Source organism: Heterocephalus glaber, unplaced genomic scaffold (assembly GCF_053883595.1).
Source record: "Heterocephalus glaber isolate CG9 unplaced genomic scaffold, H.glaber_assembly_v1.0 deba00001451, whole genome shotgun sequence".
Classification (NCBI taxonomy): domain Eukaryota; kingdom Metazoa; phylum Chordata; class Mammalia; order Rodentia; family Bathyergidae; genus Heterocephalus; species Heterocephalus glaber.
In genome coordinates this window covers 3,930,972-3,951,451 of record NW_028258301.1, presented here as the reverse complement: position 1 = coordinate 3,951,451, position 20,480 = coordinate 3,930,972, and the positions used below count along the sequence as shown (strand labels likewise).

The 20,480-nt window shown below is 37.9% G+C and overlaps 1 protein-coding gene and 1 long non-coding RNA gene across 9 annotated transcripts in view; one reads left to right on the top strand and one right to left on the bottom strand.

Annotated features, from left to right (window-relative positions):
- LOC101710436 (AGBL carboxypeptidase 4) overlaps window positions 1–20,480 on the bottom strand; it is a 1,386,524-nt gene that overhangs the window by 451,921 nt on the left and 914,123 nt on the right. The gene's annotated exons all lie outside the window — the stretch shown is intronic.
- The window catches only part of LOC110346603 (uncharacterized), a 46,867-nt gene continuing 27,400 nt past the window's right edge, over window positions 1,014–20,480 (top strand). Inside the window, exon 1 of the long non-coding RNA XR_002390745.2 lies at window positions 1,014–1,335. This is a non-coding gene — a long non-coding RNA (uncharacterized LOC110346603). The remainder of the gene's footprint in view (window positions 1,336–20,480) is intronic.

Sequence of the window (20,480 nt, the reverse complement as noted above, 5' to 3'; positions counted from 1 at the left end):
CACAAGACAGGCCATATACATTGTAAATTCACCCTGGCATGTTAACTGTTAGGTTAATGAAGTTAGAGTTAGATAATCCTCACCTTAAACAAGGAGTTACAGGAAAAGCAAATCTTAAAAGAACACATTACTTATTTTGCTTCTGCAACTACCTTAATATTCAATCTATTAAATTATCTAAAACTTTTCCGTATCAATAGTAGTTACCTTTGGGATGGTGTTAAGAGAGATACTTCTTTCTGATATAATATCTTTCTGTATTTAAAAAAATTTGCTACCACACATATCACAGAAATCAAACAGAAGTTTATATAGACAGTATAAAATGAGTTATTATATTAGACATATTTATAGAGTACACCAGATACAAAACAAAGTGAATTTTCAAATTTTCCATTTTACAGAAGAATAAATTCAGGCTTCATAAATTTTTAAAGACTTTTCAACCCATAAGTAGCTGAAGCACTTCTCAAACTCATGTCATCTGATTCTAAATTGAGAATTCTTCTGCTAAACCATTGAGATTTTCAGAGACCTATCAGAGTGCTTGCCTAAAATATGGGGGTTGGTCTGCCTAGAAAATCTCAAGAGGTCTGGAAGAGTTACTATTTACATCTTTCTAGAATAAGTCAGAAGCCAAAAGGAGAACCTAGGAGTGATTCAGTACAGTCTCTGGAATCCAGGCTAGCTACAAATCTGGAGGAAGTGAATAGCATTGTAAAAGTAACCTTAACTGTTTGCATTTCAACTCTTCAACATTAATGGTATTTGAATTAGAAGAATGATATAGTTCTGGGCACATATTTAATGTTTTCATGTAGATTTAGAACATGCAGTCCCAATACTGAGTTGATTTTAATGCTTGAATATTTTATTATCACTGCATTATGTTCTTAGCATCCGCAATTCAATATGCATCTTAAAGTCCAGCTTACTTTTAACTTCATTATGGTCTGTTACATCTGGCATTTAATGATTCTGCATTTGACCATATAACCTTTTACCAATGATTCTGCAATTGCACATTTATATGTATGCATTTGTGGATATGTAAAAATCTCCCAAGAGATCTCCCAATCTCCTTTTTAAATATGATTTTTTTTTTCTTTTTGAGAGATCTATATAGTCTTAGTTACCAATGAATCTAACCTTTCAATTCTACTCTTAGATAATTGACCAGAGAGGGAACCTGGCCTGGGCCCCAAGACCGACTAATACAAATCTTTTTTGCTCATCTCTCTACCAAGAAAATATCAAGACAAGCATGACAAGAATTAAATTTGAACCTATTTGATATTTTGCCAACTTCTAGTCAAGTGAAAATTATAGCTTTATGTAAGTATCTTCATATTTTGTCATTGTATGATATATTTAAGCATATTTAGCAAGGTAAGAGTGTAGGTATATTGTATTATAACAGTTCCTTAACTAGGTTTATAACATATATTTAAACTTGTGCTGTGGCCATTTCTTCTCTCACCTGAATCCTGAAAATGTTCAAGGTGGGACTACAACTTTCCCCAGCTCCTAATTTATTGCTAGGGTCTTGTGGGCATAAGATTTACCCAAGAAACTATGTCTTGTTCTTTTCTGTAGTTTTAGTGCATATCACAGGCCTTTGCACTTAAAACACAGTGAATAATGGCTTTAACTAAAGTAATTTGGAACTTTTCTTTTTTTGTTCCTTTGGCTTTGAATTTAAGACTGAAGATTTTATAAGGTCAATAAAAAGGATAAATTCAGGAGACAAAAATCCAATAGTGTTTACAAAAGGATCATCTTGGCTAGAAATAGCTATCCAACAAATTTCACTTGATATAAATATGCAACTGCAGAATGATTCTACAGTCTGAGAGGACAGAATATGTTGATGGACTAATGCATCAGGAAATCATATGTTCTACTCCTGATTCCAAGGGTGAATGACTCTCTCAAACCACACATTGTGAAACGATGCCTTAGGCAAGATCTTGGTGCTACTACCAGAAGAAGAAATGGATGCTGTACATCAATAACAAAATATTAAATGTATTTTAAAATTCAAACAGACACACACACATAGTTTCCATTCAGTGGATCAATAATCAATAAACTAAGAAGTATAATCCACTGGGGACCTATGGAAACTGCAGAGTTGTTTTCTGGGGTCTATAGCATTTGAGGCCTCCACTCATGCATTATAACGCCATCTCTGCCCTTCTCTCATCCTAGGAGACTTTCTCATTATAAAATAATGATAATGGAATAGAATTTATCACTAGATAATGATCTCCTGTGGTTAAATGAACGAGGACAGATAATTTGGGCACCTTTAGAAACCAAATAGCAAAAGGCTATCAAAATGTAGATTTTTCAGGCCAAGGATTTAGCTCAGCGGTGCTGCCTCCTGCCTCACAAGTGCAAGGTCCTGAGTTCAATCCCCAGTACCCGTCCCCAAATGTAGATTTTCAAAGAGGGAGGTTTTAGTCCTGTCAAAATATGCTACTCAAAGTTGAAATAATACATGCAGAAGAATATGGCAAGGAAGAGCAGGAAGAGCAACATTCCTTCAAGACTGAGAAATAAGTTGTGTGAACACTTTGTATGAACAGGGATGATTTCAAATCTTTATTGGGCAGCCCTCAGTATCTGGTGCTGAACTGCTTTGCTACCTGGAGATAGGAACCTGGTTTTATTCTCTTGAAGTTAGTCAGGGTTCTGGAAGACCAAAGTTGCCAGACAAAAGGTTTGAATGAAAAGAGCCCTGGAATGGCACTTAGGATAGACAAGCTTTCATCCCTGTTCTGCCTGTGACTGGCATGCCTCAGTCTTTTTATATCTGGTGTCTTCTTGCTTACAAAAACCTAAAAGACAACATCAGAAATAAATTTCTATGTAGGATGAATAATCGATAATGCAAAATAGGAAAAGGTCCAAAGGGGTAGGGGTAGTGGGAGGGGCAGGGGAAAGGAAAGAAGGGAAAGGAAAAATGATAGAAATGGAAATAAAGTCTTTGTAAATAGGGAAGGGTGGAGGGGATGAAGGGAGGGCTAGGAAGGGGGAAAAAAATAAGAACCAAGATGCATCATATAAAGGTACAAGTTCCCAATGAGAAATGTAAATGTGTTGTATACCTACAATGTACCAATAAAAGAATTTAAGTTTAAAAAAAAAGAAATAAATTCCTATGTGAACTACAGTGAAAATATAAACACAAGTCCACTACAGAAATAATCTTTGCTTCAATTGTCTCACCCAAGGCAGTCTTCACACATGAAAACTGCATGTTCCATACACAAGTATCACTTACACTGATAGCATGTAGATCTTGTTTCCTGCCCTTTTTTGTAGGGCACAGTTGACATCTTTTTGGTTTTCCTATTGTTGTAGTAGGTCTTTGTGATGTTGCACCTGCTTTTTCACCTGTCAGATCACCAGTGTGCTGCAGAACGTTTTTGCACAGTTCCTTGGGCAGAAATATTTTGTTCTTTCTCTATTGTAATTTATCTTGTATAAGTCCAGTCAAAAAAAATCTCTTGTGAAATTTTGGACTTGTTGCTTTCTTTGTAAACTATGAAATTATTCATGCCACACATGTTTAGGATAGAGTAAAAGATGACCATTGGCCAATGCTTTGTGTTTCAAGTGACATCGTAGTTGCTGCATAATTCATCAGCATTTATTCTGCCTTCAGTTTTGTTGGAAAAAGTTACCATCTCAGGCTTCAATTTTGTCTTGACAAAATTTTCTGTCAATCCTGCCATTGTGATGCAATGTTGACATCAGCAGTACCACTTTGCTTTCTTTGCCATATATGAGGCCAATGTTATATGTGTCTGAAATGCAAAGATTGTACTATACAATTCTCTATTTTGAACTTGTGACATTTCATTGGGCATTTCTGCTTTGTTCTTATGAATATTTCCTATGCTGGTCAAGTTGTGCTCCATTAGCAAATGTAATATCATTTGGTAACTGGTAAACCAATTGTCAAATGTCACATTCCAATTATTTTGGGAGATAGGAGAAAGTCTGTTTACAACATTATTGAATTTATTACTGCATGAATAAGGACCTGGTGGCTGAGTTCCAGAATAAATTCATAAAAAAGTATAACATGCATGTCCTACCAAAAAAGATAGGAAAGCAAAGCACACGTGCTATCAGTGTAAGTGATACATGTGTATGGAATATGCTGTTTTCATGTGTGAAACTGCCTTAGGTGTGATAATTTAAACAAAACATTTGATATTGAAAATTTTAATGCTTACTATAAACACTCAAGAATTAAACACTCAACTTTATTGATCTTTTGTTAAGTACACATTGTTTAATATAATAAAACTCAAAATTAAAATTAGTAATTGATCAATAGAAACATTTCTAATAAATAATGTGGGCATTATATGTGCAACATGATGGTCCTTTTAACAAAAATTGATGTGGCAACCCGTTGTTGTTTGTCTTAATGTTTATGTTTGTCTTAACTACAAACTCCGTGAAGGAAAAGATATATTTTGCTTCATAGCTTTATTATCAATATTTGATAAGTTACTACATTTGTCAGTGTTGAAAAGTGGCACTCCGACACTGTCATTTCTTTTCTTTATGAGTTGTCCTGGAACCACTTTCCTTGACCCACTTCTAAATCTTAATTTTTTAGAGATCCTCCAGGCTTCTAATCTCATGATTCATTTCAAACCTCATGATTTACTTCTCCTCTCTCCATCAGCTAGACTTGACTTAATAATCGGCACCATTTCTTATTCTACCTTTATTATCACCTCAAGAAAACCAGGAAAGTGTGGCCTTGGTCCTTTGGACCTAAGCATAGGCCTCTTGGTAAGTGCTACTAGCCATGTAGCAAGCTTACCAGGCAGGGCTTGTGTTCTGTCCAACTTAAATATATTGAGCTATAAGTAGAGGTCTGGAATCACCAAGCTTCCATGATGCTAGACCTGTATGCTTACCTGGTTGCTTTTGAGGCCCTCTTCAGTCAGATCAAACTCATTAGCCTGCCTCTAAAACTTACTGCACTTGGGTCCAAATATGGTCACACAGAGGAAGGAGCTGTGTAAAACTGAAAGACTAGACATATGTAAGTGGTTAAGGCTTAGTTCAGGATGCCTTTCAATTTACAAACCAGGCTTCTGCTTGGCATACTCTGCTATCTGGAGAAAGGTTTTGTTTCTTCCCCAGTGCATTCCAATCTTCCTCTCTCTTCTCCCTCTCCTGTATGGGCATAGATTTTTTTCCCCTTTTTGGATGCCAGATCTTTTGCCATTAAGCCACCAAAGTCCTCATCTTTAATTTTTTTAATTCACAATATGATTTGCCACAACAGAGCTGCATAATAGCAACCTAGATAGTCAACACTATTGCTCAAATTAAATCCTAATAAGAGGTAATAATTCTTGCTCATAATTAAGATGAAGAATAATGGCACTGGGACTTGCTCTATAATCTTTGGCAGGTCCTCTTCCATCTGAGCCTCAAATTCCTCATTGGAAAGATAAGGAACTAGATGGGTAAAACCCACATGATACTTGCACTGACTAACATGGACCACACATGGGAAAAGTTTACATGTCACATATTGTAAATGTTCTGTCATTATCATTTTTTGAATCTAACTCCTTCTCTCTACATAGTGAAAATAGAAGGCCACAAATGTTAAGACATTTATTCACTAATTGAAGTATTTACCCTATAATCATTTATTAAATGTCTGTTATAAACCAGGCATTGAGTCAGGGATAAGTGACTTACCCAAAGTTGCACAGAAATTTTATAGTATATTTAGGGTTGAGGATTCCCCACAAAGCTAGCACTTGCTAAGTATTTTATTACAGTCTAATCTTCAGAATGACCATATGAGGTAGATACTATTAGTCATATTTTTTTCCTTAAATTATTTTATGGAAACAGCCCAGTGCCCATTAACCATATTTTTTATGATGAAGAAATTGAGATTCAAGAAATTTAAATATCATCTGAATGTTTGCTACCCAAATATTTTTCTAAATGGTTGCATGGGGAAATAGAAGATGGATTGAGATACAGAAACCAATGGATGATAAGCTAAAAATGATCTTGGATATCAGTTTTCCATAGTTAAGCAAAAACTCCAACACAAAAGCATTAAAGATTTATCTATGATTAAAGATTTTCAAAGACAGTAAACAGCAACAAGGCAAGTTTGGGAGCCAGACATATTTTCTCACCCATAAAAATTGGAATAATTGTTTCTCCTTTGCAAGACTTCTCGCAGATAAAACAGACACTAAATACACAAAAACAATCTTCCTTCATGTAACACTCTCTCACTTCATCAAGTCTCTGTTCAAATGTCATCTACTTAGAGAAACTGTTATGTTTACTGAACCTGAAATAGCCCCCGCCTTATTGTATGGCACTTTCCTTCAGATTTTCTGTTTTAAAAATTGTATTAGTAGAGCTTGCAATATATAATGATGACATTCCTTATGGGGAGTTGGTGAATGTACATAACACATCTCAATTTCTTTTCATCCCCTTCCCCTCCTCTCCCTTTTCCCTCCCTCAATCTTTTGGTTCTTTTGCCATTTGAGAAAGATCTATCTCCCTCTTTCTTATTATTTATCTTTTAGTTTGCTCTTTGTTTATATTTTGGGTTTTTCATATAAGAGAAACCATGGGATATTTAAGCTTGTGTGTCTGATGTATTTCACTTAACATTATGGTGTCAAGGTGCATTCATTTTCCTACAAATGATTCTTGTTTGTGGCAGAGTAGTACTCCATTACATATAAATACATTTTCTTTATCCATTCATCTGTCAATGGACATATAGCCCTCTTTCAAGATTTAGCTATTATGAGCTGTGCTACTATAAACATAGTGTATCACTGTAATATGTCTTTAACTTTTGGGGGAAGAAACCTAGAAGGGGAATAGCTGGGCCAAATGGAATTTCTAGTTTTACTTTTTATAGGAATGCTCATACTATTTCTATAGTGGTTGTACTAATTTATGTTCCTACCAGCAATGTAGAAGGGTTCCCTTTCTCCTGCACATTTGCTGACATCACATTATAAATTATGTTTATTTGTTCATTAGCTGATAGTCTGACTGAACGAGTGACTGTGCATGCCTTCTCCTCTGATTCCAATTCTGGTGCTTTTCTTCCTGCATATAAAAATCAGCTCCTCTCTCCTAGGAAAGATAAATCCACTCAAAGCTTTCCTCCTTCCACTCAAGCACCTTCAGCAGGACTCCTACCAGTGCCTGACCAGGCTGCCTGCCTCCTACCTGCCTGATTATTCTTGGTCACCCTGAGACTCGGATGAGAGATGTCTGCACAAAACAGTTCAATACATTTTCCTGCAAAGAGAGGCTTTGCAAGTTCAATTGCATCATGGCAATTTCACAGACCACAGGGTTGAAGAAAAAAAAAACTAGGTTCTTAGAACTTTTCTTACCCTTTAAAAGGTGTGTTTCTACCACTAAATTTTTTTCCCTCTGTTAAAGAGTCATGCAATTAATGAAAAGAAAATGTCCAGAAAAGGAAAGGTGCTCTATATGTTGAATTTTAACTATAGGGATGATATTGCTCCATGTTTCTTCTGGAATAAAAAGATCATAGATGATCTTTTAGGATTATTAAGACATAGTTTTTCTGTTTCCATACTTGCCACAAATGAGACTCAGGAGAAAGGCATTGCTTCCTGTAATTACATGGTTGCCAGAGAAACTATGTACAGAAGTTAGCCTAAGCTCACATTAAAAATTGAAGCATTTTATAAACGGGTATAAGGTTATTTCATAAATTACGGGCAAATCGTACCACAGAGTGATCCTCACAGAACTTGGAGGATATCTTAGCTATGGAGGGAATGACAGAAGTTATCTTTCTGTTGTTAACATTTATCATGAGTGTTTTCTAAGAGTGAAAGTATTCAAATAATTAAAAAAAAACAAAGGGTGGAGGGGATGAAGGGGGGGAGGAGAATGGGGAAAAAATAAGAACCCAAAGAATGAAATCCCAATGCTGAATGTAACTGTATTGTATACCTAAAATGTACCAACAAACTTAATGGAAAAAAAATAAATGAAAAAGGAAAAAAACACTACACCAACAAATCAAAACAATGTTTGATTGTTGTCTACAGAACCACATAGATACACACATACATACAACTTTGGACTGCAGTATTTCATAATCTTAGATTTCAGAAGAAAGGCTTATATTTTCTCCTCATAATTCTTTCACACAGTGTATATGTAGTTTACTTTAAAGACCTGAATTAGCATCAAATTATTTCAAACGTACTACCATCATTGAGACTTCTCTCTTCTATAAAATAGTTAATTACAATCTCTCCCTTCATAGTTATTTTATAAATAAGTTTATATGCATATTTATAACATATATATGAGAGTCCATATATATGTATATGTTTGTTTATACAGACACATCTGTGTGCCATTTAGTACTTGGTAGATGCTCAAAAAACACTTAGAAAATCTTAAAGAGATAATTTAATTCAATCTCTTATTTAATGTAGAAAATTTCTTCTAAAATATAACTACAATCCAAATTTTCTTTTAACTTGTTCAGGGACAGAGAGCTCACTACCTTACAGGTCTGCCCATATTATTAATATACGACTAATGTCTTCCTTTTGTTAAATCATAATCTCCTCCATTTAAGCTGTTACTCATCAGACCTGATGCCTTGTTGGAATATACAAAGCAAGTCTACTTCCTTCACCCTGAAGCAGCACCTAAGTGCTTTTGAGTCCAAGGCATTCTATTTCTACATCTCGCTCTATGTGTTAATAAGAGGCAGCACTGTTTGATCACAGACAGGTTATTTTACATTTCTGACCTTCAGTTTTCAGTACCACTAAATGGGGTTAGTGACTCTTTTCTTGTTTCTTTGCTAGGCTTCTTGATAAAGATAGAAACAAAATCCCAATTACGAAACTGTTTTGGACAGTGTAAAATACCACATATGTTAACTATCATTGCCATTTTTCCCATGTACCCTGGCCTCAGGAATGGAGCAGTTGGCTCTGATTGACGGAGTGGGAGGAAAGGGGTCTTTCCTTGTTAAGCTCTATAGTCCGAAGGCCTGAAAACTGACTTGCATCTTCTTGGTTCCCCTGGCTGCTTTCTCAGCAGGAGCCTTTGCTGGTCTCCCTGGGTTCTCTCATTCGTGTTGCTCACCCATTTAGTTAATGTAATTTTGAGGAGGTAGCCTATCTTCGTATGTTCCCCTAGGGAGCTGCAAAAAGGCTTAATTCCACTTCTTTTCCCTAATGTTTATCTAATGGTAAAGGATTGAGAATAGGTTTGATATCCCTGGAGGCCCTAGCCTGAATGATTCAATAATGTATGTGTCTAGGAGTTGGCTGGGAGACATAGGTTTCTAGAGAAGAGAGAGTGGGTTGAAAATACCCAGCCATCATGCCAGGTGGGGTGTCACCCATCAGGGGGCAACCCAGGAGCTTAGCAAAGTACAGCATAATGAACCGGAGCACATGGAAATCAGGGCAGCAAAATAAGATGCAGACCCATCTCAGAACATGTATCTGTTGTCTTAATGAAATTATTACAAATTTCACTCTGAAAAGTGAAATCTGGGTGATGAATTATCCATATGTTCACCTTAGACACAGGAGGAATATTTAGTGGGAATCTAGACCCTTTTTTTTTGAGATTAAGACTTGAATATACAACTACATACTAGACATCATTGCCCAGATATCTCACAGACACCTCAAAATATCTTTCAGTGATATACTGCCATCTTCCCACAACATGATCTTACTCCATTTCCTGTTCAAAAAAGGGTCATCACCACCTACCTGGTTCCTTAGGCTAGAAACCTAGGAGTCACTTTAATCTGAGACTCTTTAATCACCTTTATCCCTGCCACTAGTCTCCAAAGAGTCCTTTTAATCAGTCCTTTTCTGTCCATTCCCTAGTTCTTGTCTTGGGGCTTCTTTCTTCAGATGGCCTAAAACTTTAATTTCATTTTTTTGTATTTAGTCCCTAGCTCCAAGTTTAAGATCCAAACTCTATCTCCTGCTATGCTATCTGTTATGGTTTAGATCTAAACATTCCCTCAAAGTCTGATGTATTCAGAGGTGAGGTTTTGGCAGGTGATTGGGTCATACTCATCAGTAGATTGATTCAACCATGAGTTAATAACTAAATATGACAGATGAGGTGGGGCCTGGTTGGAAGTGATGTGTCACTGGGAGTGTGCCTTTGGAGTATTTCTCCTTCCCTGGCTCCTCCCTTTTATCTCTGCTTCCTGGCTGCCAAGGAGTCAGCAGCTTCTCTTCCACCATGCTGTTTTTGCCTTGGAACCAGCAGACCATGGACTGCATCTCTCCTTTAAAATGCAGGTCCCAGGTATTTTGTCCCAGTGACCGGCAAGTGACTTAATACTAGCTGTCTCTCCAAGTTCCCCTTTAAGATCATTCTTGTAGTATGCTTATCTAAATCACCTAGCCCTGCGTCTTGCCTCTAGAAACCAAGTTACTACTTTGTATACTTCATATTTTCCATTGTTCATTCAACAAAAATTTTGAATATACTAAATTCTGAGAGTTCTAATGGGTCAATGCTATTGAATCAATCAATCAATCAGTTTTAGTTATAGCCTGCTGAGCAGTTACAAAATCATGTATTTCTTTTCTTTTTTGAGACAGGGTCTCGTTATGTAATTCAGGCTGACCTTAAACTCATAACAGTCCTCCTCCCTCAGCCTTCTGGGACTATAGGCATGCACCACCATGCCCGGCCAAAACTATGTATTTCTACAAATACACATTGTTGTCTGGATTTAAATCCATCTTCCACTTACACTCTAGAATGTTGTTTCCAAATTATAAATTTTACTGTTTAAAACACTCAAATGTCTTTCCATTGGCTATGGGTACATTTCAATATGGAGAAAATCACACTGAAGTAATATCCTGGATTTCCTCCCACCTCATCCCTTCCATTACTAGATCTCCTTAGGGAGTGGGAATAACATATCCAGTAAAGACCGTGGGAAAATTGAGCAATCTTCTGCTCAGCTTATGCCTATAGAAAGCATATGCTTAGTTCTGCCCTCTGCTCTGTCCCACTGCTGCAACTGGGGAGAGGCGTAGGTTTCAGGGTTCAGCATTTGTTGCCAACCACTTGTTCTCCAATCCAGCTTTTCTAAGTAGTAATTTACCTGATTCTATCTCTCAGTCTGGTTGGATCTTGGATAGTTGGCAGAAGTTTTATTTATTGAGTTCCTTAAACCCCAACATCCAGGACAAAGATCAAGTTCTCTGCTCTTGTAGAAAAGTAGAAGAAATCATCTCCTCTGTTTTGTAATGTGAGAGCATTTGCTTTTCTGCAGCTGCTCAGTATCTTTCCTCTCCTTAATATGCTCTTGTGGGAAGTCACCTTCTATGACAAAAATCCACAGACCAGGCTAAGCTTCACTGAGATCCTACCTAAGCCTAAAAGACGTGAAAAGCCAACTAGAAGTAGGTTTGTTTTAGAAGTGCTGTCTGAATGACAGGCTCAATGGGCCCTTACAGTCCCCTCAGCTCCGCACTGCTCAGGAGAGCTGCATACCAATGTTTGATTCTAATGCATACCAATATTTGCTGGTATTGAAGTAGCCACCCCCAATCTGGTTATGCCATTTTCTTCGCTACACAGGTGAAAATGAATCATCCCAGTCTTATTTGAAAATAATAGTGAAAGGAAGTTTTACAGTTTGTTTGCAAAAAGCTGCTTCTTTTCTGCATTATTTATTTTCAGAAAGCCATGCTAAGTGCACATTATCCCTTTTCGTAGATAAGGAAACTTGGTTTCAGGTTTACTCAGCAAATGTATCAATTAGGGTTTGTTAGAGAATAGATTTAATACAACATATATGCATATGTATGATACATAAAATATTTACTAAGTAGGCTTACAATGGTCACCTGAGAAAGCAGGAGTGGAAGAATGCAAAATGGCCATCTGCACACTAAAGAGTCAGAGGATCTTGTTGAAAGTGGGAGGCCTGAACCTCACTGAAGAGTCTGGTACAAGTCCATGTCAGAAAGCCGAAAGGATTACACTGGAAGGCTGAAGAATATGCACTGAAAGCCTGAGACAGAAATTTCTAAACATGATGGCAAAAATTTGAAGCCCTCCAAAGAAACAAAAGGGAAGACTTCTTTCTTTCCCTTTTCGTTCCATCCAGGCTACAACCCTACTGGCTGGTGCCACCCACATCCAGGGTGAGTCTTTCTTCTTCATTTGTGGCCTGCATGTCAATCATCCACAGATATACCCAGAACTATGATCCACTAATCCAATAGACATTTATCAATCCATTCAAATTGACAACACAATTAATTAACAAAATCCACTCTAGGCAACTTGACAATCAGATACATTTCCTTAAACCTTACTTAGTCTTTTGGTACAATAGAAAATTCATAATTACACCTAACATGGTAAAACCGTCAAGTGTACAAATGAAAACATAATAATTTCCCTTCCAGAATAAAAGGCAAAGTTTTTCTTTCGGTGATTCTTGCACTTATCCTACTATTTCATAACTTAAGCATTATAATACAGATTTAACAGTACTTAAGAACTAACGTTAAGTTTAACAACATTATGTTACAGAGAAAAGAAATAAAGATATTTGCTTAAATATATATGTATATATGCACAAGCATATCAGCAAAATAAGAAAGTGAAATAACAATTACAATCCTTGTTTCTGTAACTGGTCATGAGCTTATTTATAACTTCATTCTCCTACTGCACATTCTATATTCCCTTACCTTTAACAAGCACCTCAGCATGTCATGGTTCTTTACTTGTCAGGGTAAAGAACCTTCATTCCTTCAGTTCTGAAGGTTCTGGGCCATCTGTCACTCTCCCTGGATTGAGTGTTGTAATTTTCCACCGAATTTCATAACAGAGCATGGTAATATTTGGAAGTGCCCTAAGAGATCTTCACTTCAAATATATTCTTCCCTTCCTCCACTGGGGAGTAACAGTCCAATTTTCCCTTGATGGTGTGGATTAATCACTCCTGCTAACTCTATAGCTTCTTCTTTAGCTTGTTTACACTGAGGCATAAGGAAGTCATGAGTTGGAAGCCTTAGCTTCAAGTTCAATGCAGGCATCATTGTGTTTCCTGGTGCAAGCCTTTCCCACTCTGGTGAATGTTTGTTTGTTTATTTGTTTATTTTGTGGTACTGGGGATCGAACTTAGGACCTTGCACTTGTGAGGCAGGCATGGTGCCACTTAGCTAAATCCCTGGCATTCCCACTCTGGAACTAAGACTTCTAGGACAGCATAGCATAAGGTCTTGGGAACAGGAAGCAAAAACTTTGCTAGTAGGTCACTAGGAGTAATGGTGAGTGGTACCATTCCCATTTCCAGTCCTTGATTCCTGGACCCATGAATAGTGGCTATGGGAGAAACAATACCATACAGTGGATATTGATTCAAAGGCTGATATACAGCCTTCTGGAGGACTTTGCCCCAGTCCTGCAAGGTATTGCCACCTAGTTGGCACTACAACTGCATGTTTAATAGGCAATTATACTTTCTATCAATCCTGCTGCTTCTGATGATGAGGAACATCATAAATGATGTTCCATGAGCCAGTTGCCTCACTTCCTTGGCTGTGATATATGTTGCTCGGTCAGAAGCAATGCTGTGTGGAACACCATGTGGTAGATGCAGCATTCTCAAAGTTCATTGATGGTAGTTTTGGCAGAAGCATTATGTGCAAGGAAAGCAAATCCTTATCTGAAGTAAGTGTATATTACAGTGAGAATAAAGTACTTCCTTTAATCAACCTGCACTAGGTCACAGGCTGATTGCCCCAGGGAGTGGTGCCATATCTAGGATTTAGTTTTGGTCTCTGCTGCTGTTATTTGGGTATTCAGTAGTGGCTGTAGCCAGGTCAGCACTGGTGAGTGGAAGTCCATATTGCTGAGTCCATGCACACGTACAGATTCCTTGCCACCATGGCCACTTTGTTCATGAACCCATTGGCCATGACAGTGATGGCTATAGAAAAAGGTTGACTGCTATCCATAGAATGGTTTATCTTTCCAACTTGATTATTAGTCTTCTTCTGCTGAGGCCACCTTTTGGTGAGCATTTACTTTGGATGTAAATATCTAGTCTCTTTGGATATGTCCAAGCCCTTAGACTTAGCAGAGCACTGGTGTGAGAGCCAGACATACCAGGATTTGAATTGCAGTTCTCCCACTTATTGGTAGAACTTGTTTTTGAGTAAGCAACCTAACTTCTTTGAATCCCAATTTATTCATGCTTAAAACAGGACCTACCCTACCACCTAAAGTTATTGGAAAGATTAGAAATAAAGCACTTAAAGTATATGGCTAATCATAGTTCACTTTTGTATTTCTAAACAATTCATCAATATGTATATGCTATCAACCAAAACAGCCCTTAGGCAAACTGAAGCACTTATGTCTCATGCCCTTACTTTGGCTCACCACTCAGTAATCCATTCAACAAGTATTAATGTCTACTATGTGACAGGTGTTATGCTATGCTATGCTATGCTAGATTATTGTTTAGATCTCATGTGTTCAGAGGTAGGGCTTTTGGAAGATGACTAGATCATGAGAGAACTGAACTCATCAGTGGATTAATCCATTGATGAGTTCCTAGCTGAAAGTGTTTTTCAGAGATGGGTCCAAATTTGAGGAAGTGGGCCACTGTGAGCCTGCCCTGGGAGGTTATATCTTTCACTCAGACTCCTTTCTCTTTCTGCTTCCTGGATTCCATGAGACGAAGTTTTCCTTTGTTCTTCCCTGATGTAGTCGCTGCCTTGAAGCCAGCCAACAATGGACTGGACCCTTTGAAACTGGGAGACAAAATAAACCTTTCATCCTTAGATTGTAGATATCAGGTATCTCTTCCAGTGATGGGAAAGTGACTAATACAGCTAGGTATTGGTTATCCGGTGGTGCAAAAATAAAGGTGGCCTCTATCCCTATGGAGTTATAACCTTGTGAGGAAGGCAAAAACTCAATAAATAAATGCAGAAAAATATAAAAATAAATTGTAATAAATGCTATAAAGGGGCAAAACAGGATTCTATAGAAAACAATTGACCCATTTTTAAATAGGTAGTTGGGAATGGCTCCTCTGAGGAGATGACATTTAATCTAAGATTAACAAGGAGTCAGAAAGGAGAAGAGATGAGACTTTTCTAAATAGAGAATCCAAAAATCTGTGAAGACCTGAGGTGAAAATGAGATTAGGGTGTCTTTCAAACAAAGCCCTCTGGGTATTCCCAGAGACGTCCCAAATTAAATTGGAGATATATATTACTCTGCATGTTCTCTCTTCTTTGTCTCTAAACCACTTCACTATCTAGAACACTAAACACAAATGTCATATTTTAAAGACCGCTTAAACTTCTTAGAGATTTAGTCCCTTTTTTCCAATGTTCCCTCAAATATTTGTGTTGAACTTTATAATAGTGTGTGTTAGTAAGTACATAATGGCTGTCACTGCACATTACATTGTGCCATGAACTGTGTTAAATATTTTGCCTGAATTATTGTATTTACTCCTCACTCTAAGCCCTGTGAAATAGTTAATATAACCATCATCCCATTTTAAAGAAAAGGCGATTCATCAGTATATCTTCAGTACACAGAACAAGTCCTGGCACAAAATAGTTAACTATTGGGCCGGGGATTTAGCTCAGTGGTTCCGCCGCCTGCCTCGCAAGCGCAAGGTCCCAAGTTCGATCCCTGGTACCAAAACAAAAAAAGTTAACTATTTGCAAAAGGAATGCCTTGGCAATTACAGATCCTGGCTGATAACAAAATCACATAACAGGTAAACAAGTCTGTCCTCTCAGCCTTCAGGCACAGCCTGTACTGTGGCCTCTGCTGATCTGATTTGTGCAAAGACTGACAGCCTGGGTCCCTCGCCTTCAGTTCGGTTAATGGCATTAGCATCTAGTCAATAATGCTCAGCATTTCATTTTAACACTTTAATTAACAAATTCAATTCATTCAAACTACTGTGAAAATAAATTAAAAGCTCAAGAACAGGGCTTCCAGGGGTGGGTGTAGGAAAGGCAGGGGCTTTGCACAGATTAGGCTGGGTGTTGATCAGCTCTGTGGAGTTTACAGGAAGCTGGGCATTGTCTGCCCTTCAACTATCTTCCTATCCTTGACCTCAGTGATACATCCAAGATCTGGCAAATCAATGTATGAATCTTCTAGGTTTGTCTTGCCTCTTTTTATGTAGGCAAGTAGGGGCCATTCTGCCTTTCAAATTGGCTCTCATTTGTCAAGAGTTGTTTTGGTTTAGATTTAAATTTAAGAACGACAACAAACAACACTAATAAACAACCACCTAATCCAGTCGTTTTCAACCAGGGATCATTTTAACCTTTAAAGGACAGCTGACACTATCTGAAGATATTTTTGTTGTCACCTCTATGAGAAAAATTACTTCCATCTATTGAGAAGCTATGATCCAGATGCTGCTAAACATCCTATAATGCACAAGATAGTCCACATCACCAAAGAATTATTAGGCCCAAAATGTCAGTGCTGCTGAGGGTACAAAACTCAGTTTCAGGCCCTGCACAATTTTCTAAGCGCCTTTCCAATTACAATGTCCTTGTGAGGTAAGCAGGATGGAGATGGCCGATCCTTATTTAAGGGTTGAAGAAACTGACAACCAAGGTTCAAGTGATATGATAAAACATCACAGTTAGTGATAGTGATGAGATAAGAACAAGATCCTTTCACCAACTCTAGCTGAATTAAAAGAATAGAAAGCATCTTTTGGAGGTTCCAAGTAGCTCCTGGGGAAGGAAAATGGTTTGTAGGTATGTGACTATCCTCTACATCATAGAAGATAGGCACTGGTAAGGGTACTTAACTCATGTGATAAAGTATCTAAGTTTGGTGACTTGGAACAAAGGGTTTGTTATGAGTGAATCTGGGAAACTTCCCTTTACCCCACCTCCAATAGTTACACTCAGTGGCTTCATGTGAGCTACATAATTTTGCATTGAAGTCAGCCACTGAAAAGATCACCCGGCTCTTAATCATTGGTTATTCCAACTCTGAGACTCAATTGTCTTTTTTATCTTAGGAAGCAAGAAAAGATTAAGTCAAAGCTACACAGAAGTTTTGTGGTGGGTAGAAATCAAAACCAAAACATAAAATTTGATTTTTTTCCCCAGGAGTTTTGACAAATGCATAGATATATTTGATAATTTTGGAAAAGGGGGTAGACAGAAAAAGGAGAAGGAGGAAGGAAGGCTGATGGCATTTATTGTAGAGGATCAATAGAAGCTTCAGAGAGAGCTTGTTCAAATGGAAAGAAGACTGCAACAGAATGAAGCACCCGTGGACTCTAAACATCAGAGGGCACTGGTGGCTTCTAATACAAACAATATTAGATACTCTGGCAGCCTGGGTATAGGATCCAGATTAATATCTCTTCTCTGTATATGTGAATCAAAAGAGATAGATCACTAAGTTTTATAGCCCTTTGAAGCCCAAGGTATTTTCTATAGAATACTCTTGAAGTGGGTATAACAAAAGAGGGTACTTCATGGGAACATCGTTCTGTTGGTAAGTGAATTTCTGGCATTGGGACACAGGATTGGTGTTTCACTTTCCTTTCCATAAGTCACAGGTTTATAGCTCTGAAGATAATGTTAACAATGAAAAATATTAAAAGGAATAAAGTCCCAGCCTAGAAGCAGTTCCTAGAGAGATTGAGGACTAAGATTATGAAGTCCCAGCTGAGCTTGTATGGTTGGATAACGTAGAGCAGTGTACAAATACTTGCATGACTTCTTCAGAAGATTGGAAATAAATGAGAGTGAAAAAAATTGTAACAGGCTGGATTTCCTGCTGGGACAGGTAGGGATACAGAGATACAGGAAGCAGTTAATAACTTTTGTGTGACCTCAGTTATATTAACAAGATGGTAAAACTCATGCCATTGTATTTGTCATTCATATTATCTCATTCTTATGACAATATGCAAGGTTGTTTTATTTTGTCCATTTTCAAAATATAACTTAAAGAGGTTAGTCGCTTATGTAAAATCATGTACTTAGGAAGTGAAAGAGTTGAAATTTGAAGTGATTCTGTCTAATTCTAAATAGCTAGTTGTATGTATCCTACAATGTCAAGAAGGGAAGTAAAGGCAGCCAGAAGGGCCCAAGTTTTTTGGTCTGTCTTCAACTCACTCTTCAGTGGATTTTCACCTTGGCTCTGCAAACCATTGAGACCTCTAGAGATAAATAGATCATTCTTTCTCCTTAGTGGGGATCATTCTGTAAAGCTGACAAAGCATGCTTCCAAACTTAGAAATCATAGACATTTTTACATAGGGAAGTCTGACAATTGATATTTTAACATATAAGGGTGACATATTCCCTGTACTATATTTTGTCCAAAAGAAAATCAGGTCTTTATATCAGGAAAAGATATTAAGGAGGTTCTTGAGCAAAAGACAATGTAGGCCTATTGAAGGATTCACTACAGAAGTATCCCTACTCCTCCACCCTTCAATGAAGCAGAAGTTAAATATTAGTACAGTGGGGGAAATAGAAGAACATAGTTATAGAGCCAGATTGGCCTGGATTTGGGTTCTGAGTTCATAGCTCCCTAAATTAGTGGCCCTGAGGACCTGACTTACTTTCTCAAATCTTCAGGTTTATCCTCTTCTAAATGGGATAAAATTGAAACTATAAAAGGGCTGTTGTGATTATTAAAGGAGATGTTTTGGGGAAAGAACCTGACAGATAAGTAGATGGTCAAAAATATCAGCTCTACACTCACGTTCCTAAGTCTTCCTATTACAATAGAAGTTGTGTCCCGATTCAATGTTGTATTTCCCAGAATTTGGAACAAAGCCCAAGATAGAGTACAGTAGTTCATGAACTTAATTTGTTCTATGATTTTGGAAAAGACAGCCATGTTTGTTGTTAGTGTGGGAAAGATGGCCATAGGTGTGTTTTTCACTCAATGCAGATCTTGCAAAGAACCAAATTTTGCCAAACGCTTTTGATTGTGGAACAAACTGTTTGCAAAACAAAAGCATGTGTGAACCAAGGTACCACTATACACACAAAATAAATAAAAGTTTAATGGGCAGATAGACAGTAGAAGAGCAGAGAGAAAAAGATTAGGGCTTATAGTTAAACAAGTAACATACTTAGTAACATGTACTCAGCACATTCTATGTTCCAGTGATTGTGCCATGAATCAAAGCTAAGCTGAATAGGACATAGTTCTTGCCCTAATATGACATTGTTTCTGCAGCTCATAGTCCAGTCAGGGAGACAGAGCTGAAAACATACAGGCAGCATCATGTGATTACAGCTAGAGTCGAGGGAACACAAGCATCTATAGTTGCCTGGATTGTTAGTGCTGGTGGTAACTGTGCCTGAGGTAGAAAAGTGGGCTGAAGGTCAAATAAGGCTTTTTAGAGAGCTATTCAGAGGCACAGATCAACAGAACAGCAGCATTCCAGGGACATAAGAATTAGATGGCATTGGACCTAGTCTCCTCCCCCAAACTGCAGCAACATTCAACATCTCCTGACTGTACAATCTCATAGGCCAGGCCCTGTGACAGTCCCTGAGGGTGTAAAGATAGAAAGGACACTGGCTTGTCTCCGTGAATTCACAGTATAGCTCGTGGAAGTTGTTAAGGTAACAGAATGATGAACACCAGAATGGAGGGTAGCTCAGCATGGAGATGGAGTGGCCAGCTGGAACCAGAAGGGAGAGAGGTAGCTAAGTGTTCCCATGAGCCAGAGTAGGGCCACGGAAGTCTTCACAGAGAAAGTGATGCTTGAGCTAAGAGCCTGAAGACTGAGTAGAAGTTTCCCTTCCCTTCTCTTACCTTTCCTTTCCCTGTTTCCCTCTTCTCATGAATTCACTTGTTCTCTACTTGAAGACTTACTATAGCGAGTTATGAGCATTGTCAAGTAAAATTGTGAAGTCTTCAGACTGCTTCAGCTTCATAGCTGTAAGATGAAGAATTCTTATAGGTGATGTAGCCCAACTTCCTAATTTTACAGATAAGAAAGGTGAGGCCCAGAGGGGAGAAGAAAGCACTGACATGAAACTACTCAGGTAGCAGCCAATAGAGACAGTGTAGAGCCCCAGGTGCTCACGTACCTCAGGATTTATTGTTATAACACATTGCCCCTTTGTCACCCTGAATTTTTGTACCTCACCCCCATCTTTACCCGAAGGAGATCTAATTCTGCATTGTCTTCCCCTTTTGGGTTGGCTAAATATATTCCTGGGGAAATTTCAGAAATTCATTCACACCAAGGTAAATAGCCCTAAGTGTTACCTATAGTGGTGTTATGGCTTGTGTTTAGATGTCCCCCCAAAGCCTCGTGATTTTCAGAGGTGGCTGAGTCTAGATTGTGTGACTGATTCATGGTGAGGCTAGGCCTGAGGACA